This window comes from Toxotes jaculatrix, chromosome 2 (genome assembly GCF_017976425.1).
Source record: "Toxotes jaculatrix isolate fToxJac2 chromosome 2, fToxJac2.pri, whole genome shotgun sequence".
Classification (NCBI taxonomy): domain Eukaryota; kingdom Metazoa; phylum Chordata; class Actinopteri; family Toxotidae; genus Toxotes; species Toxotes jaculatrix.
In genome coordinates, this window is record NC_054395.1 from 1,857,704 (window position 1) to 1,879,478 (window position 21,775).

The window sequence follows — 21,775 nt, forward strand, 5'->3', positions numbered from 1 at the left end:
TTGAGCATCCAATTTTTGCTAGTGAAAGAGAATCAGGGCCTGTCTCAGCTGTCAGAAATATTGATCATGTTAAGAGAAAAGTCAAAGATTTTTTCAGACATAGAGGTCATGCAATCTGTTGTCTCAGTGAAATGATACATCCTCAATGGCAATAAGTACATCATTGGGAAATCTATGATTACTGTAGATGTAGATGGAGCTTTCCCAGTGTTTGGACTGATAAAAGATATATTTATGATAGATTCCTCTTTTGATCCTTTTGAGTACCAGTGTTATGAGACATTGAGTTTGCACTTGAGGTGGCAGGTCCCACTGTTGCTCAGGCTACACAATGAACATGAACTCATTGGCTGTATTTCATATTTTTCAGTTAGTTTCAAAGAACATCTTTGGCTTCTCTAAGCTGCTTTAAAAGAAAAAATAAATATATTTAAAATGTCTGCTGACTCTGACCTGGTGACAGTCATGGACTCATCCTCTTTTCTCAGCCACTACATCCGTATAGACATAGTGGGAGAAACTCTGCTTCACTCTCCTCTGACAGTTTACCTCACTTCAGTTGTATCTGAGGAAACAGAAATCCATTATCTCATATTAATAGTTTTGTTAGAGAGATGCATGGAGTATTAGTTAGGGCTGGGCGATATGGACCAAAAGTCATATCCCGATATCTTCAGGCTGAATATCGATTTACGATATATATCCCGATATTTTTATCACAAAGTGAGAGCAAATGTTCAGTCAAGGTCAAAGCCAAATATGACATGTCACATGTCACGATTAATTTATTTAACCTCTATTTAACAATCAGTTTTTCAACAGAGACCTGGTCGAAATAGCAGCATAAAACACAAAGTAAAACACCAATAGCCAAGTGTAATATGTGACCGAAGCACTGCATCCTCAGCCACCCATTCAGCTCTGGAAGCGGTGCTGAGAGCTCCAGGTTAGCAGCTTGCTTGGATCAGATCAGATCAGAATCAGAAAAAACTTTATTAATTCCCGTAGGGAAATTTTTTGAAGTCACCCGAGATAGCAATGAATGCACTCGGGTGCGGAGTCTGTAACCGGGCTATTGCAGAGTGAATGACGTCACACGCGGTGTTTGGGTTTGCAGAGGGGGGAACATAAACTGCCACCATGATAACATGAGAAAACTCCCTGGGCAGATAATATGGACGAATTCCGACAGCACACAGTTCAACATTCGGGCCACAGATGCGCTCCTTCACGGTGATGTGAGCGGGGTTACACCACCGATTATTCATTCATTCGTTATCATCAGGAACATCCTGGTGCAGCCATGTCTCCGTGAAGCACATCACACTACACTCACGATACTCCCTCTGACTCTGGGCCAGCGCCATCAGCTCGTCCATCTTATTTGCGAGGGACCTCACGTTCCCCATGATGATAGAGGGGAGACACGGCTTAATACTTCTCCTTTGATGTTTCAGAGCCTCCCTCTTCCTCCGTAACTTTTTGTTTCCTCTGCATCCCCGGTGTGTCTTGCGCCAAATTTCAACAGGGATCTCCTCTTGCCTTGTCAGTGAAAAAGCCGGCTTGAGGTCTAACAGCTGATCCCTGGTGTAAACAATGCGGGCCATGTGGTGTTGTTGCGTCACTACGCCGAAAAAAAGTAATGCAACGGCAAACAAAAGCCCCAAAAATCTCACAACCCACATGTCTCAGTGTGATAAAAAGAAAGTAATCCAACGTATTAAAGAAAAATAACGAAAAGTGCCTCAAAGATAAGAAAAGTAGAATAAAAGTGAAATAAAATCGGGAGCTGCCGTAACAGGCTGCACACGTAGTGACGCATGCGCACTGGATGGATCAAGGATCACAGCGCAAGTTTGAACTATATCGATATATACGATATGGCCTAATTTCATATCCCATTTAAAAATATATCGATATATCTTTTATATCGATATATCGCCCAGCCCTAGTATTAGTGTAAAATGAGCAAATACAGTTGATATTGAGACATCACTTGATGTTTGACTATGAAATTAGCAGGCTGTTAAATCCTATGACCACTTCAAGTGTGAAAGTACATTTCAGCTCTCCACAGATGGGCCTCAGACAGACCTGTGTTCATTCCATTTCCAGCATGAAGCATTTGCATATTGAATTTCACAGAACTTGTAAAGATGCTGTTACTGTAAAACAGATCTTTTCAGCATGTATTTCTCATCGACTGTCGGCTTGTAGGGCGGCTGCTGAAATCTGGTAGTTTTGGTGTTCAAAGAGAGCAGAGGCTGTGGTCGCCTTTAATTCACTGTGGTTAAAAAGAAATGGATTCCAACAGTGACAGGTTTACAAACGTGACAAAACAGGCAAGATTTCAGAATCAAAAGCTGACAGAGAAGATAGTGACATACAGGATCATCTGTAGGTTTACATACAACAAACTTTCAGCCTACAGATGCAATTATTTGGATTCTTGCTGCATTTATTTAAACTCACAGAATCTTTATCAGAACCATGTTTAGTTCCTAAAAGTTCAAAATGACTTTACAGTATATTGTAGTGATTACTTATGATTTAATAAATGAAGTGATTCAGACCACATGTGTAAATGTAAAAGACTATATTAGTTATAAGGTTATTGTGTTTGTCCTCATCCCAGTTCAATCTCATGACTGGATTTAAAATTTCATTTGGAAATTTACTGTTTTGATGTAACATAACTTCCGTGTCTCACTATGAGAGACTCCCACTCACTGTCACCACTGAGACAGCAGATAGATACACTTTGAAGGAGGGAAGGTATTTGGAAAGTGTATTCGCTGCCTGTGTGTGTGTGTTTGTCCTTTGATGCCTTTGATGTCCTTGTAACAACAGTAGCTCCTCCCTTCCTTGTCAATAATTGTGCAGAAATATCTGAGTGCTTCTTTCTTCCTAAATCATGAGCAAGTCCTGTCCAGTCCAACTGTTTCTGCTCCTGTTTGACTTCTGAACTTGTCTCTGGCTGTGTGTCCACTTACTGCAGCCTGTGACATCAAGCTGTAGAATGTTGATACATCAAAGGCATCAAAGGACAAACACACACACACACACTTGGTAACACAGCCGGCCATTGCCAACTCTTAACATTCTCCTCTCCTTAGCTGTGCCTTCAGTAGCTAAACTTGTGTATCTATGCTGAAGATTAGAGAGAAAGCTCTGTTCTAAAACGTCTCTCTGTTTTCAGCTCTCAGGACCTTTGCAGTTTCTACCTCAGTCTCTACAGTTTGGAGTTTAGTCTCACTCCTGTGCTCTTGTTTGTACTTTGGGATATCAGCCTTATGTCACTGTTTACTGATCAATTACAGCCATATCAGAGCTGTGTTTTGTTGTTGAAATGAAGTTGTAGGAATATTGTAGGAATATTCATTGTAGTTATAGTTGTAGTTAGTTTTTCACTGTTCCAGCACAGTTTGAGTGTTAGTGACCATTCATATCATGACTTGATGTGACTACAACCAACACAATGGAAAATCTTATTTGTACCAGCTCACAGAGATGGAGAGAGTTTGGCTGAAAAAACCTAATAAGATACTTTATTACACCACACCAGAAATATCACATTAAGCCAACAATTCCCGTCTGTTGGAGAAGTTGTGGAAACCAAAATGCAAACCACTATCATGTCTTCTGGGACTGCCCAAGACTATTGGAGGGATATACACACTGCTTTACTGTGAGGCAGAGTCAATGATACAGGCCAGGACCCAAAAGCAGACAGATGAATGGCGTTCAAACAGTTTATTTACAAAAAAGGGAAGAAAACAGGTAGAGGAGGGATTCCGGGGCAGAGTGGCTGGATCGGCTGTCTCGGCGGCGAGATGGCAGGAGGACAGTGGCCGGAGGTGACTGCAGGGAAGAGAAGCACACAGGTTAGATGGGAGCAGAGCAATAAAGTCCAAAAAGATCAGGTAAGTTAAATCACAAGTTGAAGTCACGAGAGTGAGTGCAGAGAACTAGTCACCAGAGAAGATGACGGTACAATCTGGCGAGGGTAGACAGGGATGCTGAGCCTCTTATAGTTTGAGGGGAGACTGATTGCGCACAGGTGTGTGAAATCAGCCTGATCAGGAGGATGGAGAAGGGAGGAGCTGCCCCGGAATCCACTACCTAAAAAAATCCACCCACACCAAAGACACGCACCCACACATACACACAGAAGAAGAGAGAGAGAAGGAAAAAACCAAAACAGAAAACCCCAGAGGCAGCAGAGGTGCCTCATGACATTTACAGGACATTTTTAAATGTGAAATACCCCTGGAGACCAGAATTTTGTTTTTTGGATGTATTCCTCAAAACTGGTCGAAAAGAGACAAACATTTAGTCAATATACTGTATACTATAATATGTATGGATGGAGATTACAATGGACATTTATTAAATGGGAGAAGTCTCAGTCTATAATGAACCTGTCAAACAGCCTGCAAACCTGTCTTTCTGTTACTTGTCAGTCCATAATAAGTCCTCCTTCAAGGACTCCAGGACTGGTTTCAGAGGGTTCTTCATCTCTCTCTGCTCTCTGTGCTTTGCACCACCTACATTCCAACTTTGAGAAGAGTTTTTGTCCATCGGGTCTTTGTTTTTTCATCAATACAGTAATGTGCTCTTTCCTCACACTCTGGTTTTCCTGTGACTTTGCAGTAGACATTGTTTTCTGTGTTCACCTCTTTATTGAAAGTGATATTCACTATCTCTCCATTGCCACAGACAGTTTTAGTTGTTTCTGCAACAGATCAGCTGCTGCACAGAGAATCATTTTGACTCATGTTTCTTTTAGATCTCGTTCAACTTATCTTGTGCTGTTAGACCTTAAATCCACAGAGTCCTGCTGTATGTTGGTCTCTTCTCTGCATCACACTGAGATAACAGTTACACCTGTCAGCTGAATCAAGTAGGAAGCTGATGGTGAAAGTTAAAGCTGACACTGTATCATCATGTTCTGGGAGTAGAAGCTGTAAAATAACCAGGCTGGATGGAAGGAGGAAGCATTTTTTTCCTCCAACATTATTTCATCATTATTTTCAGTTACTGGTATTTTCTCAGTCTGGGTCCAGAAACATAACTTTCTTTGTTTACTACAATGACTTTAAGGTGATTCTTCATCTGTTTGTAAGTTTGTGTTTTAATTGTATTTCTTTTATTTCTCTCTCTTCTGTTGTGGGGCTCCTGTCTCCTGATCTCCTTCATCCTGGATCTTCTTCAGATCCTAAAACAATGACTTATTTTTATGCTGGTGTGAGAGTTTACATGCAAGTGTGTTTGTTAACTGTGAATCACATTGTGGTTAAGTTTGTGTTTGGGAGATTTCCTCCATGTGTTTATGCATACAGATGAAGGTATCAGGTCATTCCATTGTTTGATGATCTCTACCTGTTAAATCATCCAAAGCAGCTCTGCAGTGTTTCCATCTGTGTTCATGCTGTTTGAGGGTTAAGACTTGGTTTCAGGGTTAGAATTGGGTTTTGGTTAGGGTTAAGGTAAGGGCTAGGGAATGCATTATGTCAGCAAGTGTCCTCACAAAGACATAAGTACCAGTATGTGTGTGTGAGTGTGTGTGTGTGTGTCCTTTGATGCCTTTGATGTATCAACATTCTACAGCCTGATGTCACAGGCTGCAGTAAGTGGACACACAGCCAGAGACAAGTTCAAAAGTCAAACAGGAGCAGAAACAGTTGGACTGGACAGGACTTGCTCATGATTTAGGAAGAAAGAAGCACTCAGATATTTCTGCACAATTATTGACAAGGAAGGGAGGAGCTACTGCTGTTACAAGGACGAGAGGAAACTACAGGAAAGTCCAGATCACCTCCAAGGTTTTCAGTAAGTCAGTACATGTTAGTAGTTCATGTCAGTGTCTAGAAGTTAATGTTTTGAAATGTTTTGTCCAAATGATATGTTTGTGAAACTGTGACAGCAAGTAATCATACCCATAAGCCTGGTGGTTTGATTGTGTGCTCATCATTCATGGACAATATTGGTTTTTTTTTTAATGCTGATCGTGACTGTGAGATATTCTCATGGTTGCTCAACTTCTTAACTTTTTTGGTGTGATGCACTGTAGTTTGTGTTAAAGGGAAGGATTTCAAGGAAGTCTGTACTGTCTGCAACAAGATCCTTTCTAAAGAAATTCTAATGGAAATGATGGAGTTGGACGTCACAGCACAAAGTGGAGAGTGCTGTGTGTTATTTTAGGAAGTTACGTCAATGTACTGTAGGTCAGGTCTGTGATGTATGATGATACTTGATGGAGGACTTCACTTTAAGTGCTGTGAACAGGAAACAGTTTGATGTGTTGGTAAAATCTTCTTATTTCCAATGTGTGAATCACTTTCATCATCTCTCAAGATTTGGCCCAAAAACAAAGATGCACAGTTTAAGACTCAGGAGAAATAATCTCCCAGTCCAATGCAAACCAGCACACACTGTTTCCACTTCTACAATCATCTACTTATTATTGTGCTTTAAAGTTTCAGCCTTCTTACATTTACCTATCACTGAGTCCACTTGTGTCTTATACTGAACACTAGGTTCAAATCTCCTTTTGGCTTTGAGCCTTGATTTTTAGTTCATTTCCAGTTCAATACAATTGTCCTGTAGTAAATCTCCAGAATGAGTCGTAGGACTTAAAGCTGGATCAGCTCTTGCATGAAGCGTTTCAGGCTGTTCATGTTTACCCTCTTTGGTTAAGGGACAGTAAAACAATCAGTGATTTCCTCCCTGTGGAGTAAATTTAGGCTGCTGAGAATTCTTCCTGCCTTGAAAACCTTAGTCCTGAAACTGGAATCTAAAATATGTTGATGTGTTTGAGGTGGCATGTGATGCTGTGTGGGCAGAATAAGTTTGGAAGTTTAACTCTGCCACTTTAGACTCTCAGCTCTGATTCTTGTTTTCTGCTCCATGCAGCTCATCTACAGGACTGTGTTAAGTCCTAGTTGTTGAAGGATCTTAATTATTAAGCAGTGAAACTATTTCATATGAGGAAATGGTACATTCATTCTTTGAAATGTTTCCTTTCTTCTGTTTCCTTGTCTTTTGATGATGGTCACTAAGCTCCAAATCTTGTAGCTGTTCAGAATTCAGCCTCAGTCAGTGTGAGAGAGCTGATATGTTTAAAGGTTCATAGACTGAAAAGGTTCTGGGAAGTTCTCTTGAATAAATAGATAATAAAATAGATCCGAAATTTAACTTTGAGGAATTTAATTGTGTGCCTGCTCCAAATGCTATGCTAGGTCTATGTGGAGCAGCTTGTGTGATACATTATGTTTCTGTTTGTTTTCTATGAAACTGTGAATATTATTAGCTGACTGGATGAATAGAACACAAGAGAGATTTGTTTGTGCAGATAGATGAGACCTTAATGTGTCGACTAACCCTTATTTTAAGATGCACACACACACTTTGTTCTGCAAGTAGTTATAGTTTGTTATGTCAGAGCAGCATCAGGTAAAACAATGAAGAATGATCAATACCGATTCTGATTTGATGTAAGTCCTATATTCTCCATGATGGTGTGTGTGTGTGTGTGTGTGTGTGTGTGTGTGTGTGTGATGGGAAAAGAAGGATGAAGGAAAAGTTCTCACTGCAGCAGCTGTAGAATTTTATTATTATGACCACAATTACATCACAAGAGCCAGTTTGACTCTGTCATTTCCAGGCTCTGTGTTTCCAGTTCACCATTCACCACACAATGATGTACTTTATTTCTTCATGATGACTCTTGAAAGTTTTTGAAGAGAGAGGAGAAAATTTCTTCTGTCATTTTTGCTTTTTTTTTCTCACAAAACAAGTTTTAAAGATTTTCATGATCCGAAGAAAAACACATTTTCTTGGTGGTCGGAGAAAATGACGAACTGTTCCATCATTTATCCAGAAGTTTCTATAGTAATGTGATCATTATTCTGTGACTGTGACAGGAGGAGTTCAGTGAATTGATGTAACTCGTCTGTGCTCTTTCACTGCTCATTTTAATGAAGTATATATTCCCTCTCTGTATTATGATATTGGATTGTAACTCAGCTTTACCACAGCACTGTCATTGTACACCTGTATGTTTTGTTCACCGTGTTGATCCATCTGTCAGCTGTATCATCAGCCTCTGAGGCTGCTCTGCTCTCTGTGTCACACACTGCTACTGTACATGAAGACTGCTGTCAGCTCGGCTCAGCTCCACTCATCACTAACTTCATTTAGAGCAAACAGAGCTCTGCTGCAACAGGAAGCAGCAGAAAGTCAGAGGCTTCGCCGTGAGGAGCGCAGACCTCTCTGTCATGTCAGGTGTTTTCAGGAAGGGACGTCACTTCACATACCTTCACAACTCGAGTCAACATCAGACGGACACACGCACAATAAACATCCACGGTAGCTGGAATTTCCCTCTCAGCTCCGGTGCTTCCTAGTGGAAAACGCCAGGACATGAGATGAAAAGAGTGAAACGATCCGTTGCCTTGAAATCCAAAGAGGAAAGCGACGGCGGGGATCCACACGGTGTGTATCAAGAAGTAAAGCATGGTGTCCTTTAATCAGCTGCAAAAGCTCCGCGCTCTTCCCGGCGAAGCTCCGTGTCCAGCGGTTCATTTCCAGAAGAGAAAGCGCTGCAGATGAAGCCGAGCGGAGGAAGAAATCCCAGTCTGAACGCTACTGATGAACACAAGAGCTGGAGACTCTGTCTCTGCTTCTTCTGCTGCTTTCACACGGACATTAGCGACCCCTACCGGAACTTTTATCCAGAGAGGAAGAGACTGTGTCTGTGTGTGAGTCCTCTGTCTCTGTGTGTGTGCTCAGTATGTTGCTACTAAAGCAGCGTTTCATGGTTCAGGACTGACAGCAGGACTAATCTGGACAAGTCCAACTCATTTCATTCAGCTCCACAACCATGATGAAGCCAGTGAAGAGGAGGGGAATGGGAGGAGAAAGCAACACAAAGTGTTTGCTGGTCTCTTAGCCAGCAGTTTGTCTCTGTGTTGTTCTGTCTCTGCACCGTTAAACATTCATACTCAGGTGGACAGTCACAGTGAACACGGCATTGGCCATGTGCAGTTTAAATACATGCGTGCAAGTTTATTTTCCTTAAGACAGAAGATGAGCTGGTTAATGCAGGAAACAACATGAGTCAGACTCAAGTATCTGCCTTTATAATTCTAAAAACATGAGATGAGGACAAAGGGTGAAGACGACAGCTCACATGGAAAACTGGCACATTAAGAAAAAATATATATTTTGTGTGAATAATATTAGTGCATATTTTCCACTATTGATATATGATGGTATTATAAAAATATATATGTCTTTTCAGTCTAAAATTCTTCTAGTTTATCTTTTGGATCTTTGCCCTCACACAGAAGAGACACTGCTGCCCCAAGTTACATTTTCTATTACTATATTTGTAATTTATTGTATTTTCATTCTCACTTTTGTTTCCATCTGTGACGCTTCCACCCACGAGACCTTGTGGCACAGGTGGACTGTGTTTGTAGAGCTTATTTACATTCTCCACCTGTTTCCATCCCACTGCTCATTTGTATTTTAGGCTCAGAGGAAGAAGGAAGAAAACTGTTTTCATTATAACATGCCAGCAGCAAGAGAAGCAAAGCAAAGGCTAGATGGAATCCCATCACAGCAATATGATGGGAAATATAGTTTGGTGTCAGAGTCAGAGAAGTGAGACGGCTGGTTCTCAGAGACAAGTCAGGTCTGTTTCATGTTGGTCAAACTGGTCACTTGGAGGAAATGGAAATGATTTCTGCACTCACAGTGAAAGCTTTCATACATTATTACTGTCCACATGATACCAGATGTGTGTGTGTGTGTTTTCTTTTTAAAGGGTAATTTGAATCTTTCTATAGGATTATAAATAAGAACATTTTTAAAGACTTTAAATATATAATGCTCGTGCCCCATGGAGCACTCGTACAGAGTGCTGCGTCTCTTCACCTAACCTAACCTCATCATCCCCAAATCTATCTCAATCTATCACACTGACCTGTGTAAAAAATAATAAGGGTTTGTAGTGTTTTATTATGTGTATAATATAGAGAGCTTAGATGAAGCTCCATACTTTCAATACCTGTCTTACGGGGAATCTAAAGATACATGCTGTTTTGGGGTTTTTTTGCTTTATGTCACTGTTGTTTTTGCACATTGTGTAAAAGGGTATGTACATGTGTGTGTGTCAGTGTGCGTGTGTGGTTCGAAATAATGTGTGTGCACTATACTGTATCTGTCTTGTCTCTCCTGTGTTTTAACAGTTGCATAAATCACCAGTTGTTCCTGGTGAAACATTGTTTGGTCTCACTGTGTACTATGTATATGGCTGATACAACAATACACCTACTGGACTTGACTCGACTTGACTTGTATAAGTTAGAGCATGCTTCAGATACATACAGGGTTTTATTCACATATTTTATTGGTATGATGCAGGTTAGTTAAGGCGATGCAGTTGCTGTGTGGGAATGAAGCCCTTCATTCCCATGTTCCCCAGGCCTCACACTGCTTTCTCTGTTTCAAAGGTGAGACGTATGATTAGAGAATTTGGGGTGTAGGGAGTTGCAATGGCAGAAAGGAAGCGTCAAACTAATATATTCAAAGACATCATACAAGATTTTACTGCAGTGATGTAATATTTGGTTGCTATGTGTCAATAGTAGCCTGTTCAAAGTCAGGTTCACACTGTGGTGCAGCTTCACCAAAGCTTTACAGTTAACGTTCATAACGAAAACAAAGGATTTAATTTAGGTTCTTCCTCAAAGGTCAGAATACATCAAAGGCAAGTCAATTGATGACATCACAGAGACAGTGACATCACAGAGACACCAGGCCAGAAATATATCAAAAAGAGGACACCAGGATACCAGAATACATCAAAGGTACATCAAAGGCAGGTCAACTGATGACATCACAGTAACATGACAGAGACACCAAGCTGTTTATAAATAAGACCTGTGGTCTTTGATGATCAGATCTCACCCACACCTGCAGTAGACTTTCCAAAGTTTTCTAGACTTTGTAGCTCCCCTGTGCCCCACTACTGCAGACAGCACCCACTACTACTGCTCCCCTGCAGTAGTGGGCACAGTAGTGGGGTCCCATGCAGTAGTCGGTGAAGGGGAGCTGCAAAGTCTACGTTCACCACCACCGTCTGCAGTAAGTGCACCTTCGATTGTGTCTGTGGTCCCCTTTTAAAGCCATCTTTTTTGGAAAAAGAAAAGATATTTAAATCTGTATCTGTAACAACTTTTCTTTTTAAAGGGTAATTTTAATCTTTCTATAGGATTATAAATATAAATATAAAAAGAATATTTTTAAAGATTTTAAATACATAATGGGTGTGTGTGTGTCTGTGGTGACAGTTATCTTTAAATTTCTTTAAAGAGGTTTCTTCAAAGTCTAGAAACAGACTTTAACCTGAGAAACCTCCTCTGTCAGAACATGTCCTCCACATTGCATTTTCTCATGAGAGAGAAAAATTCAGATTCATTTTACAGAGTTCAGTCCACTCATGTCTACTGCTGAGTTCAAAGCTCCTGACTTCTATGAGCCTTGTTTCATAATTCATTTCCAGCCCACAGTGTTTCTGTCCTCCAGCAAACCTTTGGATGTCAGTGTGTCAAGCTAATGTTGGTGAATCTGAGGCTGTGTTGACTGAGAGAAGAAGCTGTGAGATCTTTTAGACCCTGAGGAGTCACTCTGGACTGATTTGATAGATGCTCCACAAATAAAAGTGCTTCTCCACTCAACTAACTACTACTCCTCATAGGAACTGTCTGCAGGAACTGAAGCTGCTTTTGGTCAAAGAGATATTCATGTGTTCACTGTTCACTCAGGACCATTCAGCTGGGTTGGTGAATTCAGCACCAAGGACAGCAGCAGCTGAACTGTACACAACTACTAACAGATAGATGGAGTGTGTACAACATTCATGTTAATATATCTGCTGAAATCCTGTTGGAAGTAGCATAAAGTGGCCTCCAGGCTGATGGCAGTAACCTGCTGCAATTAGCCAATAATGAGCCCATTAGCCTCTATAATGAAGTTCACACATATTATTATTTGCAACACAGGATGAAGACAATTAGTTTAAAAAATAATCATTTGAAGGTTTATGAGAGTTGCTACTTTATTTTTAATCCTGTTGCTGTAGATTTTCCTCAACTCCAAACAATGTGGACTGTGAAGTGAAGCATTAACAACCTCTCAGTCAGCACCATGGAAAGAGGCAGTGACGACTGCTGTTCTCTCTACAGTACAAAACAATTATCACTGTTTACACTTTTTATTTTTCTCATATGGTTCCATTTTTTCAGTGTTACTTCAAATTGATGAAATCACAGTTGCACAGTCATCTAGTTCTCCTGCACTGCAGCCTCGTCTCCACTGACTCTACTGTTGCAGGGTGTGGACAGATATATTCCTCCTTCTGTACAGTTGCTGCAGTTCAGCTGCTACTTTTCACCTGTCAGAGTGGAGCTTCAGTGTGATGGTGTAATGCATTCACACATGGTTCACACTCTGTAAATGTGTGAACCCTGGTCCACGAGTGAATTTGCTGTTGGGATGATCAGAGGGTTTGTAGAGGTATTATGCTTCTTCCTCTTTACATCATGATTTTCCACAGACTCTTGTCAGTTACAAAACAAGTAGAAAGTCTGAAAGTGCAAACGTGACTTTCCATCCATCCAGTATCAGGATACAGTTGAGAAAAGATGTGTATTGATTTAAGCTCTGAATCTGACAGCACATTACACAGCTCTCTCTCCACTCTGAGCTGAGACCTCCAGCAGTGGATGATTCACAGTAAAGTTGCAGACACTCTGTGATACTTGTTCTCTGATGCTACAACTGTTAATGATGTAGGTATGTCTAGAACAGCATCTTTAGAAATGTCTGCCAGTCCTGATTTGTCGTTAGACTGTTTCTCTCCCATAGATCTAGCTGAATTGACTTCAATAGTTTCTAAATCTAAATCATCAACATGTCTTTTGGATCCTATCCCGACCAGACTTCTTAAAGATGTGTTGCCTTTGATTGGCACTCACATATTAGATCAGATAAATCTCTCGTTGGTTACAGGATATGTCCCACGGGCTTTTAAGGTTGCAGTTATCAAACCTTTACTTAAAAAGCCTTCTCTGGACTCTGACATTTTGGCAAACTATAGACCTATATCCAATCTCCCCTTTAATTCTAAAATTCTTGAAAAGGCTGTTGCAACTCAGTTGTGTGATCATCTACATAGGAACGGTTTGTTTGAAGTTTTTCAGTCAGGATTTAGAGTTCATCATAGCACAGAGACAGCACTGGTGAAAGTTACCAACGACCTTCTTATAGCATCAGATAATGGACTCGTCTCTATACTTGTCCTGCTAGATCTTAGTGCTGCATTTGACACCATTGATCATAATATCCTATTGGAAAGATTGGAACATGTTATTGGGATTAAAGGAACAGCACTAGGCTGGTTTAAATCATATCTATCAGATAGATACCAGTTTGTTCATGTTAATGATGATCCCTCCATATATACCAGAGTAAGTCATGGAGTTCCACAGGGTTCTGTGCTTGGACCGATACTGTTCACCTTATACATGCTTCCCCTAGGCAATATTATCAGGAAGCATGGAATAAATTTCCATTGCTATGCAGATGATACCCAGCTATATTTATCTATGAAACCAGACGAAACAGATCAGTTAACCATACTTCAGGCATGTCTTAAAGACATAAAGGCCTGGATGACCTGTAACTTTCTTCTTCTGAATTCAGACAAAACTGAGGTTATTTTGTTTGGTCCCAAACACCTCAGAAACAGTTTATCTAATCGTATAGTTACTCTGGATGGCATTAATTTAGCCTCCAGTACGACTGTGAGGAACCTTGGAGTTATTTTTGACCAGGATCTGTCCTTTAACTCACATATAAAACAAGTCTCTAGGACCGCCTTCTTTCACCTGCGCAATATCAGTAAGATTAGGAACATTCTGTCGCAGAGTGATGTTGAAAAATTAGTCCATGCTTTTGTTACTTCTAGGCTGGACTACTGTAATTCCCTATTATCAGGATGTCCAGTTAACTCTCTAAAAAGCATCCAGCTGATCCAAAATGCTGCAGCGAGAGTACTGACTGGAATTAGCAAGAGAGATCACATTACTCCTGTACTAACTTCTCTTCATTGGCTTCCTGTAAAATCCAGAATTGATTTTAAAATCCTTCTCCTTACATATAAGGCCCTCAATGGCCAGACTCCTTCATATCTCAAAGAGCTGATAGTACCATATCATCCTAATAGATTGCTTCGTTCCCAGAATGCAGGTTTGCTTATGGTTCCCAAAATCTCTAAAAGTAGAATGGGAGGCCGAGCCTTTAGCTATCAGGCCCCTCTCCTATGGAACCAACTGCCAGTTTGGGTTCGGGAAGCAGACACCCTCTCTAATTTTAAAACGAAGCTTAAAACCTTCTTGTTTGATAAAGCTTATAATTAGTTGTAGTTACAGTCCTAGTTATTTATTAAACTTATAGTTAGTCACAATTATCTCTATAGACACTGTTACAGTTAAGGATATAACCCTTAGTAGGGCTGGCTCAGGCAACTGAATCATCCCCTAGTTATGCTGCTATAGGCCTAGGCTGCTGGGGGACACCCCATGATTTACTGCGCACTTCTTCTTCTTTCTCTTTCTCTCCTCAGACCCACTCTCAAATGTATTAGCCTTTATTACATGTCATTAACTCTGTGTCCTCTCTGTCCCGTAGTCCTGTGTTTGTTTCTCTCTGGTCTCTCTTTCTCTGTACCTTACTGCAGGTACCTCTGGCTCCGGAGCTGCATGTCCTATGGTCCTGGCTCCACCCACCTGCTGCTGTTTATTGTTTACAATGATCTATTTCTAACATGTTTAATGTTCCGTTCTGCTACAGATAAATATTTGATTAATATTCTTTGCAAACTGTAATGTAAATAATTACCAGTCATGACAGCTTTTTGCCTCCGTGCTCTGTTTCATAATTCTAATCTGCTGAGCACACATTATCCAATAACTGTTCACTAACTGTAATGTAAATACTGACCCACATTGTCTGTATTATGCTGCATGTCTTTCTCCCCCTCTCCTCCATTCCTAGCTGTCCTATCTTCCTCCTTTTCCTCCTTTTACCCAGCCCGGCCATCGGCAGGAGGGTCCCCCATCTGAGCCAGGTTCTGCTCAAGGTTTCTTCCTGTTAAAAGGGAGTTTTCCTTGCCACTGTCGCCTTAAGTGCTTGCTCTGGGGTCAGGCTCTGGGTCTCTGTAAAGCGCTTTGAGACTATTTTGATTGTGGAAGGCGCGATATAAATAAAATTGAATTGAATTGAATTGAAAACTCTTGGAGCTCTACTTTCCTCTGCTGTTGGTCTCTGTCCTGAATAAAGAGCTCCTCCATCTATTTCTGGTGACTCCATCCCAGTGGTTTCCATCACACCAGACTCCCAGCTGATTACCTGTGACTCTGCTGAGAGTGTTTGATTTATTGCTGTTTTTCTGTTGTTGTTCTTCAGCTCTGTGTTGCAGCACTGCAGCTCTCAGCTGGCATGTAAAACCCATGAAAGCTTCCCTAAAGACCTTCTTTTAATAACACGTTGCCTCTGACTGAGAGCCATGTGACTGTAAAGCAGAGCATCACTTTCTGGTTCAGATCCAGTTTAAAGTAAATATGTGAATAAATGTCACAATAAAAACAAATGTGTACAGTGATTGGTGAGATCTGAAAAAACAAAATGAACATTACTGTACTGTCAACTTGTCCAGAAGTTTTCTCTTACCAAAAAAAAAGATAAGAGAGCAATTGAGTGGTGGTTTATCTTCATTCAGAAGAAGAATGATCAGACCAAGATCTGAACACAGTTTCACTTGATAGCCAACATGTTGAAGCTGAGGAAAACTTCAAATACCTTGGTACATTTCTGGACTCCCTGGTGAGCTTCTCTGAAAATACAGACAATGTTTTCAAAAGATGCTCACAGCAACTTTATTTTCTTAGAAAACTCTGTGGCCTCTGTGTTATTATGCAGATTTTAGAACTGATGTTGAAAACTATTGATGAAAGCGTTTTAACTTCTCAACACTGAAAATTATTCACAACCTCACTGACAAGAAAAACACTTTACACTGAAACACTGACATTGATACAATTGACAGTTTTATTGCTTCATGATGCATCTGCTTCATTGATCTGATGTATTTCTCTGTGAGTCACATTGTACTATAATCTGTGCAGATGTTCCAACTAACATTCAGTATCTTCATCCACAGAAACTCCTCCACTGGCTCACAGAAGACACAGAGACAAAGAGGTGAAGCTCCCATTTACCTGGACACTGAGACACTGATTCACTTCTTCTCCTCAGAGCTGCTGAACTGTACCTGGTGTTTAAATCAACTGTCAAACAGCTTTATTTAGCAGACAAATCAGAGCCATAGTGGAGCTGTCTGTAGCAGTTAGTCTGAAGAGTCCTACAGCTCAGCAGCCTGAGGAGCTCAGAGGGAAGAAAGAGAGGCAGAGGAGGAGTTCAGCTGCTTGCTGAAGATGCTTTGACTCCACTAGTAGTTTATAATGGGGTCAAAGGTCATTCTGGAGGGCAGTGACCCTTCAATATGAGACTCAAAAAAACATAGTCAGTTTGTTAAATCACCAGACAGATGAAAAAAGGCTCCAGCTTTGCTGCTGCCAGGTGTTGAAATGCTTCAAGGTAACTCAACCTTCCCACAAAACTGGTTTCACTTTGCAGAGAGATTCTTATTAAACCAATGTTTCGAAATATCAACACATAATATTGACACCAGCAGCCCTTTGATAAACAGCTATTATGTCCAATGGAGCCTCCATATTCAATCTATTCTTCACCAGAAAGAAAATAATTCTGATCATGGTATAATTCTTTATCATTCTTTCATCATCTTTTGTCCCACCAACATAGGTGCAAAGTAGATGTCATTCATTAATTATTCTGCTCTCAGGTGTATAACCACAGATGGTTATTATACAAACAATCAGTTGGCCTCATTCATTGATCCTCTCTGAGGGAGCTACTGCTTTGTTTTTCCTCCACACACCCTCCACAGTGTATTCCTCTCAAATCAGGAAATGTAAACTGTGTAACTAAGAAGCAGCTGTGAGCAAGGTTACCAGTCCACTGTACATGATGACAGTAAAAAAAGAAATAACGCTACTGAATGAACTTATTTCTTCAATATGACGGATGGTGCTTGAAAAATATACAGTTGTAGGAAGCAAACAAGAGAAGAAGCTTTTACAAAAACAAGGTTCATGCTGATGCTGATGTGCATTTTCACTTTGCATTCATCAAACACACATTCACAGATGACTACATGAATACATGACTACACACAAACATGACTTTATGTGTGTACAGGTCTAGTGTTTTTTTTTTTTGTATTCTTTGACAGAGGCACAGGTACTGACATAGGTCTGAGATGATAAGAGAGAGAGAAGTTAGGGCGAGGGAATGCATTATGCCAGAGAGTGTCCTCACAAAGATATAAGTACCAGTATGTGTGTGTGAGTGTGTGTGTGTGTTTGTCCTTTGATGCCTTTGATGTAGCAATATTCTACAGCCTGATTTCACAGACTCCAGTAAGTGGACACACAGCCAGAGACAAGTTCAGAAGTCAAAAAGGAGCAGAAACAGTTTGACTGGACAGGACTTGCTCATGATTTAGGAAGAAAGAAGCACTCAGATATTTCTGCACAATTATTGACAAGGAAGGGAGGAGCTACTGCTGTTACAAGGACAAGAGGAAACTACAGGAAAGTCCAGATCACCTCCAAGGTTTTCAGTAAGTCAATACATGTTAGTAGTTCATGTCAGTGTTTAGTTCATTTAGTGAAATGTTTTGTTCAGATGATTTGTTTGTTAACTGGATGTGATATTTAAGCACACAAGATCACGATGTTCAGCCCAAAAATGTTTGGGCACACACACAAAAAGTAGCTGTTTTAAATATTTCCATCTTACATCTTACTCAGTGTTGGACAGAAATGGACCTATAAGTAATCAGAAGCAGTAATAGCCTTTATCAGATGATTATTGTCCCTATTAAACATTGGATTTGTTAGTGGCGTTTTAGCTTGTATTAAGAGACTTTTTATATGGGTTGGTGTTGCTTACGTCCATACCACCCTGGGCGCGCCTGATCGCGCCTGATCTCGGAAGATAAGTAGAGTAGGGCCTGGTTAGAACTTGGATGGGACACCACCTGGGAATACTAGGTGCTATAAGCCGTTTATCTCCATCTTTGATTGAGAATGAACCAAAACGTTATCCCTAGATTATTGTGTGTCTGAGCCAGTGTTGGATAAAAATAGACTTGTAAGTAATCAAAGATAGTAACAAACTTTATCAGATGATGAGTAGTCAGAAAATTCTTGTTAGGTGGAAAAGCTCATTTTTCATGGCTTCTTGTGCTTGGATTTGTGGAGAAATCCAGATGATTAATGTCCCTATTCAACATTGAATAGGGTAAGTAAGAATAAACTAGTGTGGTTCATCTCCATCTTGTGAGGTGGCTTTGTTGATTTGGAATTATATGTCAACTTTTGCAGTCTGTCCACAAAGTGGCAGTGTTGCTCTGCAGAAGCTCTCTGGCGTTGGTGGGGATGCTGGCGTCTTTGAGACAAGAACAGTGTACCACGTGGGCCTTTGCTTTCTTTCCCAAGAGACAGCTCGACTAGTGGCATTTCACACAGTGTTCCTTTGTTTTTGGCAGAGCAGTGCATGATGGGTGGATCCAACAAAGCGCGTTTGCCGCACGCCACAGCCTATTTGCAGCAGTGTTTGTGTCTTTTCAGCCATAAACGTAACAGACAAAGGGGAGCTGATGCTCAAGGCACTGAAATGTGGGATTATGCATTGTAGGCACTGTCAGCCAGAGTGCTGTGCCTGGTGACCACCACCCGCTCTCTTCCAACTGCAGCTCATACTTACCTTGCAGGGGAGATACCATGATCAACAAGGTGGTTCACCCAGGGTGAGGCTCAGCCATTGCACTCACACACACACACACACCAATCCCAATCTAATTTTTTTTGTTACTTTATCTAAAATCAACAGCAATCTCCTACACATTATAACACTTGTTGCTGTGTATGCTTGCTGTATTGTTTGTGTTGTGTTCACTGTTATGGTGCAGGTGCAAAGTGGGTGACTGTCATCTCTACTACTTTTACTATTTTGCGATGAGTCGACTTCCATCCCAGCAGTGTTGCACTGGTTTGTTGTTCAGAGGCTTAACTGGGCTGCACGTCTCTGTCAGAGAGAAGTGAAGAGGCCTTCTGATGACGTCTGTCTGCAGCTGCTGGTAGAAATGACTGTGATGTGTCTTTGTGTTTCCATCACTTCATAATAAACCCTTTGAGTCACAGTAGAATTTTTTTTTAAGAAGGACAAAATTAGTAGAAAACAAACAAGCCTCACCTCTGAGCCTGTTGATGTGATGAGCCCAGAGAGGTTTGAAGCATCAGGCTAAGAACTCACTGCTTTCTCAGATTGTTGACTCTCATCCTCGTCTGTTGTACGGTTCACACTCATAATGTGGCCTGTTAAAAGCTCCAGATTCAGTAAATAGATCTTTAACCTCCAACACTTTGCTCTGAAGAGTAAGTGACAGGCAGCTGAGTGGAACCAAGCAAAGCAGGTGGAGAATGTGTAACAGTGTGTGTGTCACTGTTATATTTGGAGGAACAAAGTGGTGACGAGTGATCTCACAGACACAGAGAGCAGCAGTATGGACAGTCTGTAGGAGGGTGTGCATGTGTTTGCCTGAGAAACAACAAGAGAATTTTGGTGTTTGAGTGTGTTTCTGACTTTAGGAGCATGTAGAAAGTTTGTGTTTTATCTTTGATGTGTTTGTCTTTGCTAAATGGCCCATTTGCTTCTATCGTCTCTGCATGTGGATGATACTGACATGAAAAGTAAACCTGAAGGTGAAATGAAGGAGATGCAGAGAGACAGTACAGGAAGGAGTGAGTCTACATAGAGACAGATGAAAGGAGGGAGAGAAACAGGTGGAGGAAGGAGAAGCTTGAAGTGGTGAGTTTTCAGTACACTGAATAAAAACGGTTTTCCCTCATACTTTATATTTTTAAATGCACATCAATTCAATTCAATTCAATTCGATTTTATTTATATAGCGCCTTCCACAATCAAAATTGTCTCAAAGCGCTTTACAGAGACCCAGAGCCTGACCCCAGAGCAAGCACTTAAGGCGACAGCGGCAAGGAAAAACTCCCTTTTAACAGGAAGAAACCTTGAGCAGAACCTGGCTCAGATGGGGGACCCTCCTACTGATGGCCAGGCTGGGGAAAAGGAGGAAGATAGGACAGCTAGGAATGGAGGAGAGGGGGAGAAGGATATGCAGCACAATACAGACAATGGAGAATGTTAGAAATGGATCATTGTAAACAATAAACAGCAGTAGGTGGGTGGACCACAGAACATGCAGATCCGGAGCCAGAGATAGCTGCAAAATGGTACAGAGAGAGAGACCAGAAAGAAACAAACACAGGACTACGGGACAGAGAGGACACAGAGTTAATGACATGTAATAAAGGCTAATAAATTTGAGAGTGGGTCTGAGGAGAGAAAGAGAAAGAGGAAGAAGTGCGCAGTAGATCATGGGATGTCCCCCAGCAGCCTAGGCCTATAGCAGCATAACTAAGGGATGGTTCAGTTGCCTGAGCCAGCCCTACTAAGGGCTATATCCTTAACTGTAACAGTGTCTATAGAGATAATTGTGACTAACTATAAGTTTAATAAATAACTAACTAGGACTGTAACTACAACTAATTATAAGCTTTGTCAAACAAGAAGGTTTTAAGCTTAATTTTAAAATTAGAGAGTGTGTCTGCTTCCCGAACCCAAACTGGCACTTGGTTCCACAGGAGAGGGGCCTGATAGCTAAAGGCTCGGCCTCCCATTCTACTTTTAGAGATTTTGGGAACCGTAAGCAAACCTGCATTCTGGGAATGAAACAATCTGTTGGGATAATATGGTACTATCAGCTCTTTGAGATATGGAGGAGCCTGGCCATTGAGGGCCTTATATGTAAGGAGAAGGATTTTAAAATCAATTTTGTATTTTATAGGAAGCCAATTAAGAGAAGTTAGTACAGGAGTAATATGATCTCTCTTGCTAATTCCAGTCAGTACTCTCGCTGCAGCATTTTGGATCAGCTGGAGGCTTTTTAGAGAGTTAACTGGACATCCTGATAATAGGGAATTACAGTAGTCCAGCTTAGAAGTAACAAAAGTATGGACAAATTTTTCAGCATCACTCTGAGACAGAATGTTCCTAATCTTACTGATATTGCGGCCCTAGAGACTTGTTTTATATGTGAGTTAAAGGACAAATCCTGATCAAAAATAACTCCAAGGTTCCTCACAGTCGTACTGGAGGCTAAATTAATGCCATCCAGAGTAACTATATGATTAGATAAACTGTTTCTGAGGTGTTTGGGACCAAACAAAATAACCTCAGTTTTTTTCAGAAGAAGAAAGTTACAGGTCATCCAGGCCTTTATGTCTTTAAGACATGCCTGAAGTATGGCTAACTGATCTGTTTCGTCTGGCTTCATAGATAAATATAGCTGGGTATCATCTGCATAGCAATGGAAATTTATTCCATGCTTCCTGATAATATTGCCTAGGAGAAGCATGTATAAGGTGAACAATATCGGTCCAAGCACCGAACCCTGTGGAACTCCTTGACTTACTCTGGT

The 21,775-nt window shown here is 40.8% G+C and overlaps 2 pseudogenes; both read left to right on the plus strand.

The window, feature by feature from the left end:
* The first annotated feature begins 18,162 nt into the window (after positions 1–18,162).
* Positions 18,163–18,281, plus strand: LOC121177222 (annotated as a pseudogene).
* Positions 18,282–18,976: 695 nt separating this feature from the next.
* Positions 18,977–19,176, plus strand: LOC121177274 (annotated as a pseudogene).
* Positions 19,177–21,775: the final 2,599 nt, after the last annotated feature.